Raw genomic sequence first — 15466 nt, 5'->3', positions numbered from 1 at the left:
ATTACTACTCTTACATTATGATAGATTTGTTGTATAGATTTTGAGTATCTTTTTTGCAGAGTTTTGTGTTCACAACATATCTGGCTGTGGAAGGTGTTTGTGCTCCTATTGCTATGAGATGACACCAGCATTTGAAAATATGTTTTTGTATGATGAGCTGTAAGGGAAACATCCAAGCTTCATTGTTGGGGGAAATTCTGTAGATGCACAGAGTTGCAGAAATGGAGGTGCAGGATTTAAATTGACATTCTTTCCCTTCCTCTATACATTCTAGTCTTCAATCTCATAGTCATATAGAATTAGTTGAATGAGGCTAGCAAATAATTTTAATAGTAGTTTTACTAGATGTGTGAAACTAGCCAGCTTTTTAAAATTATGCAAAAGACCCTTTCGACTTTCTTATTGAGACTTTTTTTTATAGCCAATTTTAAAACAGGGGGCCATGCTATGGAGGTGGGTGTAATATTAGGAAATGTCATTTTGGCTCAACCCCCCCCCCCCCCCAAATTCTTCTGTTTAGAGATGCCACTGGTCTTCTGTCACCTTAAACATTAGTACAAGAAGGATGGGAGGAGGCACTGGAGAAGCACACAAATGCATTGAGTCCAAAGCACCGGAGACCATCTGTACGCCACTGCAGTGAGGGCTGAGGCTGGAAGAAGAATGGTATCAAAAGCCCAAGGCACCAAGAGGAGCAAAGCAGTACTAGGAGTAGCACGAAGTCCCCAGGGTCCATGAGTGCAGCAGCAAGTATATAAAGCATCGGATTGCCAGCGCAAGACCAAACGTTGGCAACTGCCATAATGCAAGGGTTTTCAGCCTTGGCCTCAGAACCAACCCTGCCAATTAGGTTTTCGGTATATCACAATGAATATACATGAAATAGATTTGTGTATAATGGAGGTAGCAAATGCAAATTCACCACATGCATATTCATTACAGATATGCTGAAAAGCTGACTGGCAAGGTGTGTTCTTAGGACAGGATGGAGAACTTCTGCTGTAATTAAAGGTAATTTGAAAACAAAATCAAAGACAGCTAGAGCAGAGGCAGAACCACTCAAATATACAAAGAGTGGCTTGAAGCAGCAGCAGGAGAAGTAGTGGCACTTGAATTTAAAATCACAAATGGTAGGTACAGAGCAACAGAAAAAGAAGATGGAACTGTTTAGCAAGCAGACCTAGAATGACTGCACATACTGTCTAATGAATGGCTAATCTATGTAGTATGTTACAGTTGTACAGCAAAATACTACACCCAGCAACTCTCTCAAAGTGTGCAAAAATGTCTGTCACATACTGTGTATGTGTGCACACACAAACTGTGAGAAAGGGAAGATACATACAAAAATCACTGTTGCGTTAATTACAATCTACCTCTGAAGTTTATAGTATGTTCAGAAAAGAAAACAAGACAATAAAATAGAGAGACAAAGACAGAGTGGCATCTACCCCCCCCCCCCCCCCAAGTCATACAATGCAAGGAATTGCAAACAGCACAGAGTCAACAAACCCCCCCAAGGCTCATATTGAAAGCATTGTATCGCAAACAGCAGCAAGGCATCAGAACCCACACGTCATCATAAGAGGGGCAAAGGTACCAAATTAGGGAAGGCACAAAAAGAGCAACAAGGGCAGCCCAACAATGGCATGAATTCCCCAAGGCACTGCAAATCAACAACCCATAAGAACATAAGACTTTCCATTCTGGGTCAGACTAAAGGTCCATCAAGCTGAGTATCTTGTTTCCATCAGTGGCCAATCTAGGTCACAGGTACCTGGCAGGATCCCAAGAGGTAGATAAATTACCAGCTGCTTATCCCAAGAATAATGGGATAATGCAACTCCATTTTAATAATGATTTATGGACTTTTCCTTCAGGAACTTCTCCACTACACTAATAGCTTTCACCACATCCTCTGGCAATGAAATCCAGAGCTTAATTATGCACTGAATAAAAAATATTTTCTCTTATTAGTTTTAAATGTATTACCTAGTAATGTCATTGTGTGTCCCCTAGTCTTTGTACTTTTTGAAAGAGAAAACAACTGGTGAACATTTACTTGGTCCATGCCACTCATTATTATACACCTCTATCATATCTCCCCTCATTTGTCTCTTCTCCAAGCTGAACAATCCTAACCTCTTTAGCCTTTCCTTATAGGGGAAACTTTTCATCCCCTTTATCATTTTGGTTACACTTCTCTGTACTTTTGCTAATTATTCTATATCTTTTTTGAGATGTGGTGATCAGAAATGTACACAATACTCAAGATAAGGTCGCACCATGCAGCGATACAGAGGCATTATGATATTCTCTGTTTTATTCTCCATTCATTTCCTAATAATCCATAGCATTCTATTAGCTTTCATGGCTGCTGCTGCACACTGAGCAGAAGATTTCAATGTATTATCATCGATGATGATCCTTTTCCTGGTGACAGTTAAACATAGAATACAATTTAAAATTTTGTCCATTATACATTCTCTTATCTACACTCCCAACTCGGTTACTTTATGCTCCATCCTCCGAATTTACAAACCGACTAGACACCTAAGATCATTGGAAAAAAACCTTCTTGACATTCCCTCACCTCGACAAGCCCGTCTTGATATTACCAGAAAAAGAGCTTTCTCAGTCATAGGTCCCATTCTATGGAATGCTTTACCAGATCCTATCAGATCCATATCCAATCCTAAGCATTTCAAAAAATCTTTAAAAACTCACCTATTTCGAACCGCATTTCAGATACCACCCACTAAATAATCATTTCACACTTCCAGAATACATATCTTCAGTTAGGCACCCAACATTCTCTTGTTCTGTGTATTGATTTCTTTATGCTACCTATTTTTATTTTAAACAATTTGTTATTTTATATTAATGAAAATTTTTGTAATTTATATTTTATATGTCAACCCACTTTCAATCATTATTGTTCTTACTTTAACTTTTACTTTAATTTTAATTTGTTTTTATTTTCATTTTTATTATTTTTTTGATATATGTAAACCGTTTTGACTAAACACTCTTTGTAAAGACGGTATAAAAATACTTTTAAATAAATAAATAAATAAATAAATAAATAATGTGGAAACTTGCATTGTGTAGCTATAATTTGGGTTACTCTTCCCTATTGCATTATTTTGCACTTGTCCACATTAAATTTCATTTGCCATTTGCATGCCCAGTCTCCCAGTTTTGCAAGGTCCTCTTGCAATTTCTCACAATCCTCTTGCGATTTAACAACTTTGAATAATTTTGTGTCATCGGCAGATTTGATCACCTTACTTATTCCCAAATACAGGTAATTTATAAATATATTAAAATGCATTGGTCCCAGAACAGATTGCTGGGGCACTCCACTATTCACCTTGTTCCATTGGGAAAGTTAATCATTTAGCTCTACTCTCTGTTTTCTATCTTTTAAACAGCTAGCAATCCACAATAGGCCACTGCCCAATATTCCAGGACATTTTAATTTCCTAAGAATTCTTTCATGAGGGATTTTGTCAAATGCTTTCCGGAAATCCAGATACATTATATCAGCTGTTTCATGTTATCCACATGTTTGTTAATGCTCTCCTTTGGCTAAAGCCATGTTGGCTTTGTCCCATTAAACTATGCTTATCTATATGTTCAGCAATTTTGTTCATGCCATCAGACTCACTGGTTTTTAATTACCTCGATCACCCCTAGATCCCTGTTTTATTTAAAAGCATTATTTATTTTAAAATACATATATTCCACTACTTCCAAAGAATATTTTCAGCATAAATTAAAAAAAATTAGTGTTACATTGGCAACCCTCCAATCTTCAGGTACCATAAATGATGTTACTGATAGTTTACATATTTCCAATGCAGTTTAGGAATCTTATTTCTCAGCTCTTTCAGCACTCGGGGATGAATACCATCTGGTCCAGGTGATTTGCTACTCTTTTGCTTGTTATTTTGCCTTAGTACATCTTTGAGGTTAATTGAGATTTTTTTTCATTTCCTCTGAATCATCATCTTTGAATATCATTTCTGGTATTGACATCTCTTTTCCATCTTACTCATTAAATACAGAAGCAAAGAATTAATTTATCTCTTCTATGGCTTTATCATCTCTAAGTGTCCCTTTTACCCCTTGATCATCTAATGATCCAACTATCTCCCTCACAAGCTTTTTATTTTGAATGTACCTGAAAAAGGTTTTATTCTATGTTTTTGCTTCCATGACAAGCTTCTTTTCAAATTCTCTCATTGCCTTCCTTATCAATGTTTTGCAACTAACTTGCCAGTGCTTATGCTGTTTCCTGTTTTCTTCATTTGGATACCTATTCCACATCTTGAAAGATGTTCTTTTAGCTATTATAGCCTTTCTTACCTCACCTTTTAACTATGCCAGAAGTCATTTAGATTTCTTTCCACCTTTTCCAATGCATGGAATACATCTGTACCAGGCTTCCAAGATGGTATTTTTAAACAGCGCCCATGCCTGATCTAAATTCTTAATCTTTGCAGTTGCTCTATTCAGTTTTTTCCTAATCATTTTCCTCATTTTATCATAGTAAGCTTTTTAAAAGTTAAATGCTGTTGCAGTAGATTTCCTTAGTGCCCTCCCACCAGTTATTAAGTGAAATTTGATCATGTTGTGATCACTGTTGCCAGTCACACCAAATCTGTGTTCCATTAAGAAATAGGTTTAAAATAGTTTTCCATCCTGTAGGTTCTTATATCATTTGCTCCATGAAACAGTCATTTATTTCATCTAGGAACTTTTCCTCTTTAGATTGTCCTGATGTGACATTCACTCAGTCAATACTGGGGTAATCGAAATCACCCATTAATATTGTGGTGCTGATTTTTTTAGCTCCCTAATTTCTTTTAGCATTTCATTGTTTGTTTATTCTGGCCAGGTGGATAGTAATACACCCCCTCTGCTATTTTATTCCCCTTTTCACCTGGAATTTCTATCCATAAAGATTCAACATTGCATTTTGTTTCCTGTAGAATTTTTATCCTGTTTGACTTAATGCCCTCTTTCTCATATAGTGCCTCCTCTCCACCAATTTGATCCATCCTATCATTTTTATATAATTTATAACCTGGTATCTGAGTGCCCATTTGTTATCCTCCTTCCACCAGGTCTATGAGATGCCAATTATATCTACTGATTTATTTATTTAACTCTTTTATATACCAACATTCATGAAATATATCATATCATATCGTATCGGTTCACATGGAACAGGGGTATTATAACATTAACATTAAAGAAGAAGATAAGTTACAATAAACAAGGGTTATAGGAACTTGGGTAACTGAGAGAGCAGATGACAGAGGTTTAACAATATAAACTTAGCAAGGTAAGTACTGGTTGTGCCATGGATCACATATAGAACACTCTATAAATAAATATAGAACTTGTATACTATAAAGAAAATAAGTGTGGCTACAATGCAGTGCAGTGGCAGTACTGGAAGGGGATTTAACAAATGGATAAGGTTGTGGCTTTCCCGGAGCAATGAATTAGGAGGGGGGGGGGGGTAGAGGGAGGGATTATGAGGGATAGGATCAGGTTATGTGAAGGCTTGATGGAACAGCCAGGTCTTGACTTTTTTCCTAAAGGGTAACAGGCAGGGTTCCTGTCTGAGGTCTGGAGGCCAGGGCAACCAACATACTCATATGGATAGTAAAAAAAAAAAAAAAAGTTGGGGAGAAAAGCAGTGAAATACACAGCTTTCACAAATAGTCTTTACTCCTGAATACTCAAAAAGAGGGGGGAGGGGAGAACAGATTCACCTGAATATCACCAGCTTGTAAAAGGTACACCCTGTCCCAAACACAAAATTGTGTGGATAAAAACAAGAAAATAAAGAAGTATCTCTTGATGGTGGGGCTGGCTAGATGAGAAATCAAACAGATGAGCACTGCAGTGTGTGGAAGGCCTCTCTCTCCTGTGGAACTTTCACAAATGGTTTACTTGGTACTAAACAGAAAACTGGCCTGGTTTCAGTCTCTTACAGAAAGACCACAGCCCATCAGCTTTTTTTTACCATCCCTATCTCATGTGGCTGTGGTAAGGGTTTATGCTTGACTTCAGCTGAAAGGCTGAAGCAGTTAAGATGAGATACTGAATTTGTGACAAAAGGCAAGGAAATAAACCGTCTCCCTCTTCTGCTAAGATACTCTCTCTGCAAAGTTTAAATTACTTAACTCAGTCTCTTAGGAGGGTGATCCAGCCATGTGCTCCTGGGCTTGGATATCTCTGGAAAGGAAGTCTCTGTCTCTGAGCTCCTGGCTCCTCTGTCCCTTGCTGGGATTTTGCATGTAGCTTTGCTATGAAGCAGGAACATCTGACTGCCTCTCTATTTCCTCAGAGCACAGACTTCTGTCTCTCCCTCTTGATGAACTGATTGCTGAACTTCCAGGTACACTCCTCTTTTCCTGGCTCCAACTTTGGCCATTCCTGCCCTTCACATATACACAGAAACAGCCAAATTGTGTCTTTTCTTCATTAAATGATCTCCCAACATTCTTTTGGCTTCCTCTACTTTGCTGGCTGTTTCCTGTAGAGGCTAAACAGTACAGCCGTTTATCCAACTCATTAACACTATGAGTGCTGGATGTTGGTTCTTGCAGAACATTTGTCATTCACAGGAGAGCACACAGGGATTTTGATGTATTGTTATATTCTTTCACCTTGCCAGTCTCTGCACGGTTGAAAAAGCCTTTTTTGCAGGTCCATAACATCATTCAAATACAAACACATCTCAGTCTACATTGTAAAGCTCTAACACATGATAAGCTTGTGGGGGCAGGAACCTGATTTATATTGAAGCTTGCTACAGTTCAAATTTTCATGAAGACAAGAGAAGGAGGAGAGTAAGGGGGAAGAACAATGAGTAACTGTGATGAAGACATGGCTTCACACCTGTTGGAGCAGTCTAGAGAGACAGAATAGTTGGGGGACTCCAGAAGGCAGAGGGAACTCTAATGGGAGGTCCATGGAGAACACTGTTTTAAAGGGGGAAAGAAACCTAAATAAGAGTTTGCTAGGGAATTATAAAGCCAGGTAGAATAGTAAGCATAAAGCTGCTGGGGAATGGAGTTTAGATTGCCTTGGCAGAGAGGAAATTAGGATCCAGGCAGCAGACAGATAAAGGTATGTTTAATGATAGGAAGACTTAGCTGAGACCGATTACAGAATCAGCTGTCTTAAGCCAGAGAGAACACTGCCTTTGAGGGAGTGATGGAGACAGAAGCAGATGGGTAGCCCAGAGGGAAAGAAGCTCACCTGGAGCCAGAGGCAGAAATCTTTACAGCCTTCACTAGAAGTCTAAATCTGTAAAAGGTACTGTTGGAAAATTAATGTTGAAAGATCCTAGGAAATTAGGCTGGCATAAACCTGATTTGTATCATTACAGGGTGATCCTACTGTCTCAAGAGAGGAACTAGAAAGTTGGGATGCTGAAACATAAAATAAAGCTGTTTTAGTGCAAGTGTGTGTCTCTGAGCAGTGAGTGCCAGATAACTGTCAGTAGGTTGTACAAAGCCAAGGGGGTGACCTGTGACAGTAACATTAACTCTCTCCCTCCCCACCCCCCTGCCTCATCCACCTCAAGGCCCAGAGGGCACAGCTCTCAAGAAGGTTGGGTCTGCATGGGAGGGAACCCCACCTGTTGCCATGTGAATAACAGCAGCAGGCTATGACTTCACTCTCACAGTTTCTTACTAACAAGGGCATATGGAATTTTCCTGGCTTCCCTCCCACACGCTCCTCATCTCTAATAATACTCTATACACAACATAATGGATTTAAACAAGGCCATAGTTTATTGTTCACATAGACATGAACCATAGCTTAAAAATAACCAGAAAAAATAAGAATATGTTTGAAGGAACATGGTACTTCCTCTTTTTCAGCCTCCATCGCATTCAGTTTAAGCAATTATTACTCATTTATGAACATATGCAGTTTCAACCTTGACTAGGCTCTGCTTAAAAGACTAGTGTTCTAATCATCCGATCAGTTCATTTTTAATTTTTAACTCATAAGATATGATTCCTATAAGGTCAAAGGATGACTCACATCATCCCACTTTTGGATATATCCCAAGTATGTACTGGATATCTCCATGACAAATGAGGAATAGCTCCTCATAAATATACACTCATCCAGATTGCTCAATCTGTGTAAATGTTTTTACAGTCATATTTAATAAACTGTGGTATCTAGAAATAATTTAATTCAATCCAAAAAAATTATGATTGTGGAAGTTCCTCTCTGCATAATGCTGCCCTAAGCTATAAAATCACATTTTATTATTATTGAAAAGCGACTTTAACCTTGGCTTTATTAATGATCATTCAGTGTGTTTTGCTGAAACTGAATTTTGATTCCATTTTGTGTTGCCATTTGATCTGATCCCTTGTCAGTTGACAAATTACTGTAGCAGACTATTTGGCTGATAGCCATACTCTTATATTTAATAACTTCACTCTAATATGCTGTAGTGTTAGTTGCGGGGGTGGGAATCAAAGCAACATTATAAAATATACAAATTCAGAGTGGATAATGTTGAAGTAGAAGACAAATTGATATATAGGAGGCTAGAAAAAAGAATTTAGTCTAACTTTTTCAACCATTTTATTAGTTTTCTGTTAACTAGTTTTATTACTAGCAGATTAACACAGTATTCCCTTTCTACTATATTACAGTGAAGCATTAGTGTACAACAGCAAAAAAATTGTTGCTTAGTTTACTAGCAAGTTTTGCAGATTTTTTATTCATTTACTCTACTCACTTACTTATCCTTTGCATTCTATTATTTATTTATCTCCAAATAGAAATGATTTACATGGAGACAATATTTGAAAAATGTATGTTGTGCATGCTGTTGCTTTTACCCTTTCTAAATTGCCCTAGTTTTGTTTTGAGAAGATATCTCTTTCCTCAGTCTCTTATTGGTTACATTTGCGGTTGATACTAGCATATAACAGTAATATTTTATGGTTATCCAGAGATCACTAATGAGCAAGTAGACTAATTCTTATGAAACCATGTGAAAGGATACAATTACTCAGAATAAACCTTTGCAATTTAGGCTGTGATAGAAAACATGGACTAATGTAAGAACACAAGAAGAATACTGAGTGATTATTTACCATTTTACATGGATGGGAATTGAGATAAAAACACCTGCCAGCCAAAAAGAGAAATTGCTTATTTTTAAGCACAGACACGCTCTGTTTCTCTGTTAGGAGATAACTTTCTAACTGCCTGCCCTGATGCAAAGTCTATAGGTACTTTTTTACCCAGTTTTCAAAGGGAATGCACGCGCATATTTTCTCTTTGAAAATGATCTCAGTAAAACTAAACTATCCACACACATTTAAACCCACTAATTTGTGCAGGTGGCTTTCCCAGGGAAAAAATATGCACATACTTGTGAAAATTCAAAAATTGTGAACACCGGTACAAGCCTCTTCCTAGCCCCTCCTCCAGGAATACCTGTTTTTAGTGCAGGTAAAGTTACGCATGCAGTGGCACGATCCGTGTGAGTTTATCCGCGCACAAGGAATGCAACTTTTCAAAATTACCCTCACTGTTAGTAATTTAGAGGATAATTTTCCAGCATCACTCTGGGGCCCAAGATACGCGTTAGCAGAGAATTGACATACTATAGATGTGCATTAGTTTTAGACAAATTAGATAATTTCAACAAAATTGTCTAATTCATCCTGTTTCGGGAGCATCCCAAAACAAATAATAATTCTCTGAAATTTGGGAAAAAATTGAATTTCGTGTTAGTGTACACATTTCAGGGTTTTTTTTGTATTTCACTAATTTTGTGTTAGTGTGCACTAATGGGAGTTAGTGTGCACTAATGGGAGTTAGTGTGTACTAAGGTTATGCGCACCAGGCCTATTTTCAAAAGGCCTGGCGACGCGTGTAAAGCCCAGGGACATGTGTAAGTCCCGGGGCTTGCAAAAACGGGGCGGGGTGGGGTGGCACAAAAGAAAAATGAAGAAAAAGGTAGGGGGGAAAGTGTGGGGGAGGTAGGGGAAGGGAAGGTGGGGTGGGGGTAGGGAACGGGGGAAGACAGCGCGGGCTCGGTGCACGCAAGGTACACAATTGTGCACCCCCTTGCGCATGCCGACCCCCGATTTTAAAACATGCGCGCGCCTGCGTGCACATGTTATAAATCGGGCGTGCATGTGTGCGCACCAGGTAGCACGTGCACATGTACGCCCGCGTGCAGGTTTGAAAATCTACCCCTTAGCGTGCATTAACATGAAATTAGTGAAATACAACCTCCCCCCCAAAAAAAAAACATGGAAAAGACGAAGTTAATCGCAGGAAAAACAAAGTACAAACCAATATGATATATAAAAACGATACACATCTCTATGATATACTATTTTAGCACTTGTGCAGCCCCATCTGTGCCTGTTTTAAAACACACATATCTCCGCCTCCCCAAAAGCCCATTCGGACTTTACAGTATGTGTAAAATTTAGCATATATCCGGAAACTATAGAACACACATAATTCTGGTTTTGTTTGGGCAGGCTCATTCCAAAAAGCACATCCCTTGGCAAGTCAGCCAAATTTCACTGTCAGGGTAGTGGTGGCCAATGAGAAGGTGCTGATCCCCATCCAGGAAATGCAGAGGAAAAAATGGACCATGAGGGAGGCCAGGCAAGGCCTCTGTAGAGAGATCAATCATGGAGCCTTCTGCTCCCAGGATGTAAGTACCTTAAGGGACCTAGGGGATAAAATAAAAAGTCCACAGGCAACCAGAATGGATATGCAAAACCATATGAACTAGGTTTTTGCACTCTGCATTCAATTTTGCACAGAAGCCAGGGTAAAGGTTGCATGTGTAAAGGTACATTCTCACACATGGGCACACTAGTGCTGTCAGCAGCCCCATTTCCACAGTTGTCAGAACAATACTGCCTTGCAAGGAGCTTCAGAGGGCAGCATTAATTCCTTTATGGCACTAGGATAAGTCCAGGGATGATGGCGCAAGACAAAGTACAGCAATTAAATTGTCATTAGCTGGACAAGATTTTTTTTTTAAGTGGGTCCAAAAGCAAGACAGCACATATTGATATCAGAAGGGACAGTGAGAAACCTCTGTATCAATTGGTGAAGGGTCAGCTGGTATGAATGCAAACCTTCAAGAAATGAATCCCACAAATTAGCAGGAAGGACCTCAAAAGATGTACCAAAAAAATCAAAATCCTCTCACTTTTTCTTCTCACTGCTTTAAGGAGTTTAAAGGACCGTCACAAACTGAACTGAACCTTATAAGCAAACTGCCATATATCAGGTTCAAACATTATAATTATAGGTCCCAGTTTAGTTCTTGTTATATCCAACACCTTTGTAAAAATTTCCTGCAAATAAAATTTAAGTTTAAGTTTTATTTGCACAATATAACAAGGACTAAATAGGACCTATGATCATAATGTTCAAACCTGATATAATAGAGGAATTCAAAATTCACCAGTACTTCATAGACCCATCATTATGAAACAAACAAACAAATATCGTTGCGCCGGAAATGGACCCTTGAGCCGAGGTGGAGTTGATGCTACCCATAGGAGGGATCCTACGGGTCCCCACTATCGGCAGGCAGAGAGGGCTGACGGATGAAGGCTGGCAGGTGCTTCACCAATACCAGCCCTCTTTCCCCGCGGGTTGAGCCTTTGGGTGCCGGGGCCGGCTGGACTTAGGTGGCCTCTGTCAGTGGTCATTGATGTGTGGATAGAGGTCAGCCCTGAGGCAGCAACCAGTGTAGGTTTCAGTCTGTACTGGACGAGGCGAAGTCCCGGAGACTCGGGCGCCAATAGGAACACAGTCTGACAGAGGACGCCTGAGCAAGAGCAGGCCGAAGCCTGAATGAACCACGTCCAGGACAAAGACTGAAGAGGCATCTTTAAGCAAGCTGGGTTCAAGGCTGGCGGCAGGCTGGAAGCAGTGGCAAGCAAGGCTGAGGTCTGGATGAGGAGAGAGTCAAGGATGGTCAGATGAAGCAGAAGTCCAGGGCTGGAGAGAAGCAATGGCATGGTAGGGCGATGCAGAGGTCCGGTGTTGGAGAGAGGCAATGGAGTAGTCAGGCAATGCAGAGGTCCAGGGCTGGAGAGAGGCAACGGAGTAGTCAGGCAATGCAGAGGTCTGGGACTGGAGAGAGGCAACGGAGTAGTCAGGCAATGCAGAGGTCAAACCATGTTAGCAATCCGAATGAGAGGGGAAGGAACAGGAACTCAGGAACAAGGAAACAGGAACGGAGGCAATCAGGATCAGGAACCAGGAACAGAAGAAGCAACGAGCACTGGACTAGCGAGGGGACCTGATGCAAAGGCAATTTGAGAAAGCGGAGCCCGGCTTTATATTCTGGAGCTCAGCCAACGTCATCATCCGAGGCCGCGGCCAGGTTCCCGCCGCGGGCCCTATTAAAGGATCAGCTGTGCATATGTGAACCTAGGGAGGGGCGCAGCGTTGGTCGGGATGGCGTCTCTTCGCGGGCCACGTGGAGAGGCCCGACACAGAGCATCAGGAACTACATCAGAGCTGGAGGCCCCAGGGGCGGCCCGAGGACGTAGCTGGCGGCCAGCCGCCGCCAGAGACGAAGGACCAGGTGCTGGATCACTTTGAGAGAGGTGAGGGGGTCGAGCTGCGGGTCTGCCGCGACTGGCGCGGGTAACATATATGACCTTCACATAAAAGACCATAATGTGATGTCTACTTATTAGTAGAAAAAATGGCCTATTTCAGACCTTGTCTTAAGTTATAAACTTTGGTCATACGGATGTGATTTTTTTTAAAGAATTTTTCTGTATGCAATTTTTGAAGAAGAATAGAAGGTAGGCAAACTTAACTTAAAACTCTTCCTGTTCATAAAGGAGAGCCGGCCAACACTGCCAGCACTGTTTCAGTGTTTCGGTTGCTCAGAGCAGTAGTGTGACTATCTTATTTGTCCTTTCACAGAGGTAGTTCACTCAGGAAGATGTCAGCTAAATGAAATCGGCTTGATCCTTGTAAGCGCCGGTATGAAAGTTAGCTTTTAAGTGCTGGTTATGTTGTGCTGAGCTGTATTGCTCCTAGAAATGCCAGCGTGCTTTATGGATGCACCTGCAGCTCTCCAGCATATCAAGTATGCTTGTACCATGCTGAAAAGACAAGAAGTAGCAAAGGGCTAGACAGGTGTCCATTTATTTCCCATTCCCCTACTCCTCTTTTGATAATTTACATGACATTTTGAAATATCAGTGCATATTTCCCTAAGATTAATGAAATGCAGAACGATGATTCATATTTCCTAAATGCAGAGATATGTTTGTGAATGGCCACTTTTACATAGAAAATACCAAAAGAATCCCACACACCAAATTGCTGAAACAAATAACTATTTAAAGAGTGAACATCATATAATGCCTAATGCCATGCAGGGAAACGGCAGCACATAATACGGCATGCATAATCATCAGTCCGTGCGCAATCATATTTTTTAAAATTTTTATTTTTCCAAAAATTACAAATAAAATGCAGTAACATCCAGTGCATTGATAGAAATGGCTGTTATGTCAGGGCAAAGGTAGCGCCGGCGCCATTTTGGCTGATAGGGCAAAGGTAGCGCCGGTGCCATTTTGGTTCCTGTCCCCCGACGTCACGAGCGTAGGAGATCGCTCCCGGACCCCCGCTGGACCCCCAGGGACTTTTGGCCAGCTTGGGGGGGCCTCCTGACCCCCACAAGACTTGCCAAAAGTCCAGCGGGGGTCCGGGAACGACCTCCTGCACTCGAATCGTGTTGCTGTATTGCAAAATGGCCATACGGCCGGCGCCATTAATGGCGCCGGCCGTATGGCCATATTGCGGTATGGCCGTATGGCCGGCACCATTTTGCAATACGGCAACACGATTCGAGTGCAGGAGGTCATTCCCGGACCCCCGCTGGACTTTTGGCAAGTCTTGTGGGGGTCAGGAGGCCCCCCCAAGCTGGCCAAAAGTCCCTGGGGGTCCAGCGGGGGTCCGGGAGCGATCTCCTACGCTCGTGACGTCGGGGGACATGAACCAAAATGGCGCCGGCGCTACCTTTGCCCTGTCATATGACAGGGCAAAGGTAGCGCCGGCGCCATTTCTATCAACGCACCCATGGCCCGAGAATGGAAGATCACACCGGGACTCCCCCACTTGACCCCAGGTAATTTAAGACATTTTGGGGGGGTTCGGGAGGGTGGGGGATTTATTTTAAAGGGTTGGGGTGGGTTTTAGGTTTGTTTTAGTGTGCCGGTTTTCCCGCCCTCCCCCTTCCCCCGATTTACGATTTTTGACAATAAATCGGGGGAATTCCTATTATATATCGCCTCTAACGATTTTTGACGATTTAAAATATATCGGACGATATTTTAAATCATCAAAAAACGATTCACATCCCTAATAAATACCTTTTCAGTTAATGGTGGCAGAATGCACAGAAAACAAGGTGTAGTTAAACCCCGCAATAGTGTGCATTACTTTATCACACGCCACATTAAGTGAGCTTCATTTCCATTTACTCCACCCAAACTCCTCCCATTCAAATACTAATTTCAAGTGTGCATACACATTTCGCAATGCGGTATTTATCACATGCATCACGGCGTTATCAAGGGTGTTAGGGCCCTAACACATTTTGATAAATGACCTTGCAAATTTTTTGTCAATTTTTATAAAAGAGTCCTTGTGTAAAAGAAGAAAAAAAAATCTCTTTGCAGTGACATTTATCTTTCATTCATAGCAGAAGTCCATTGAGGCAAATGGAGTGTGGTGTCAGTACACACATATATATTTTTTTTGGTGATTCTTTTTACCTCCTGAGCTTGGAAATGGTGAGATATTTAAATGCCTCTATCAAATCTATCCTATCTCGTCTTTCCTCTAGGGCATACATGTTTAGATCCTTAAGTCTATCCCCATATGCTTTAGAACAAAGACCAATGTCCATTTATTAGTCACTCTCTAGACCAAATCCAACCTGTTTATAATCTTTTGAAGGTGCAGTCTTCAGAATTGTACCCTGTATTCCAAATGAGGTCTCTGAATGGAGCTATATAATAGTGCTATCACTTCCCTTTTTCTGCTGACCATTCCTCTCCCTTTGCAGCCAAGCATTGTTCTGTTTTTTGCCATTTCTTTATCTACCTGTACTAGATATAGTATTCAATGTAGGATATCACCAAACATCTGTACGGAGCTATTATCTTATTTTTACTAGCAATATCTCTTTTTATAAACCTGCTATCCTTCCTGACTGTTTTTATCATATTGCTTGTTTACCATGAGTTCATCACAGATGATGACCTCCAGGTGCCATTTCTGTTTGCTTGGTTACTTTTAGTTGTTCCTTACTCAAATGGTATGTGACCCTTGCGTCCAAAATACATGATTCTGTATTTTTGGGATTAAAGCACAGTGGCGAAAGCCT

This window comes from Rhinatrema bivittatum, chromosome 1 (assembly GCF_901001135.1).
Source record: "Rhinatrema bivittatum chromosome 1, aRhiBiv1.1, whole genome shotgun sequence".
Lineage (NCBI taxonomy): Eukaryota > Metazoa > Chordata > Amphibia > Gymnophiona > Rhinatrematidae > Rhinatrema > Rhinatrema bivittatum.
Note: the sequence above shows the minus strand (reverse complement) of the source record.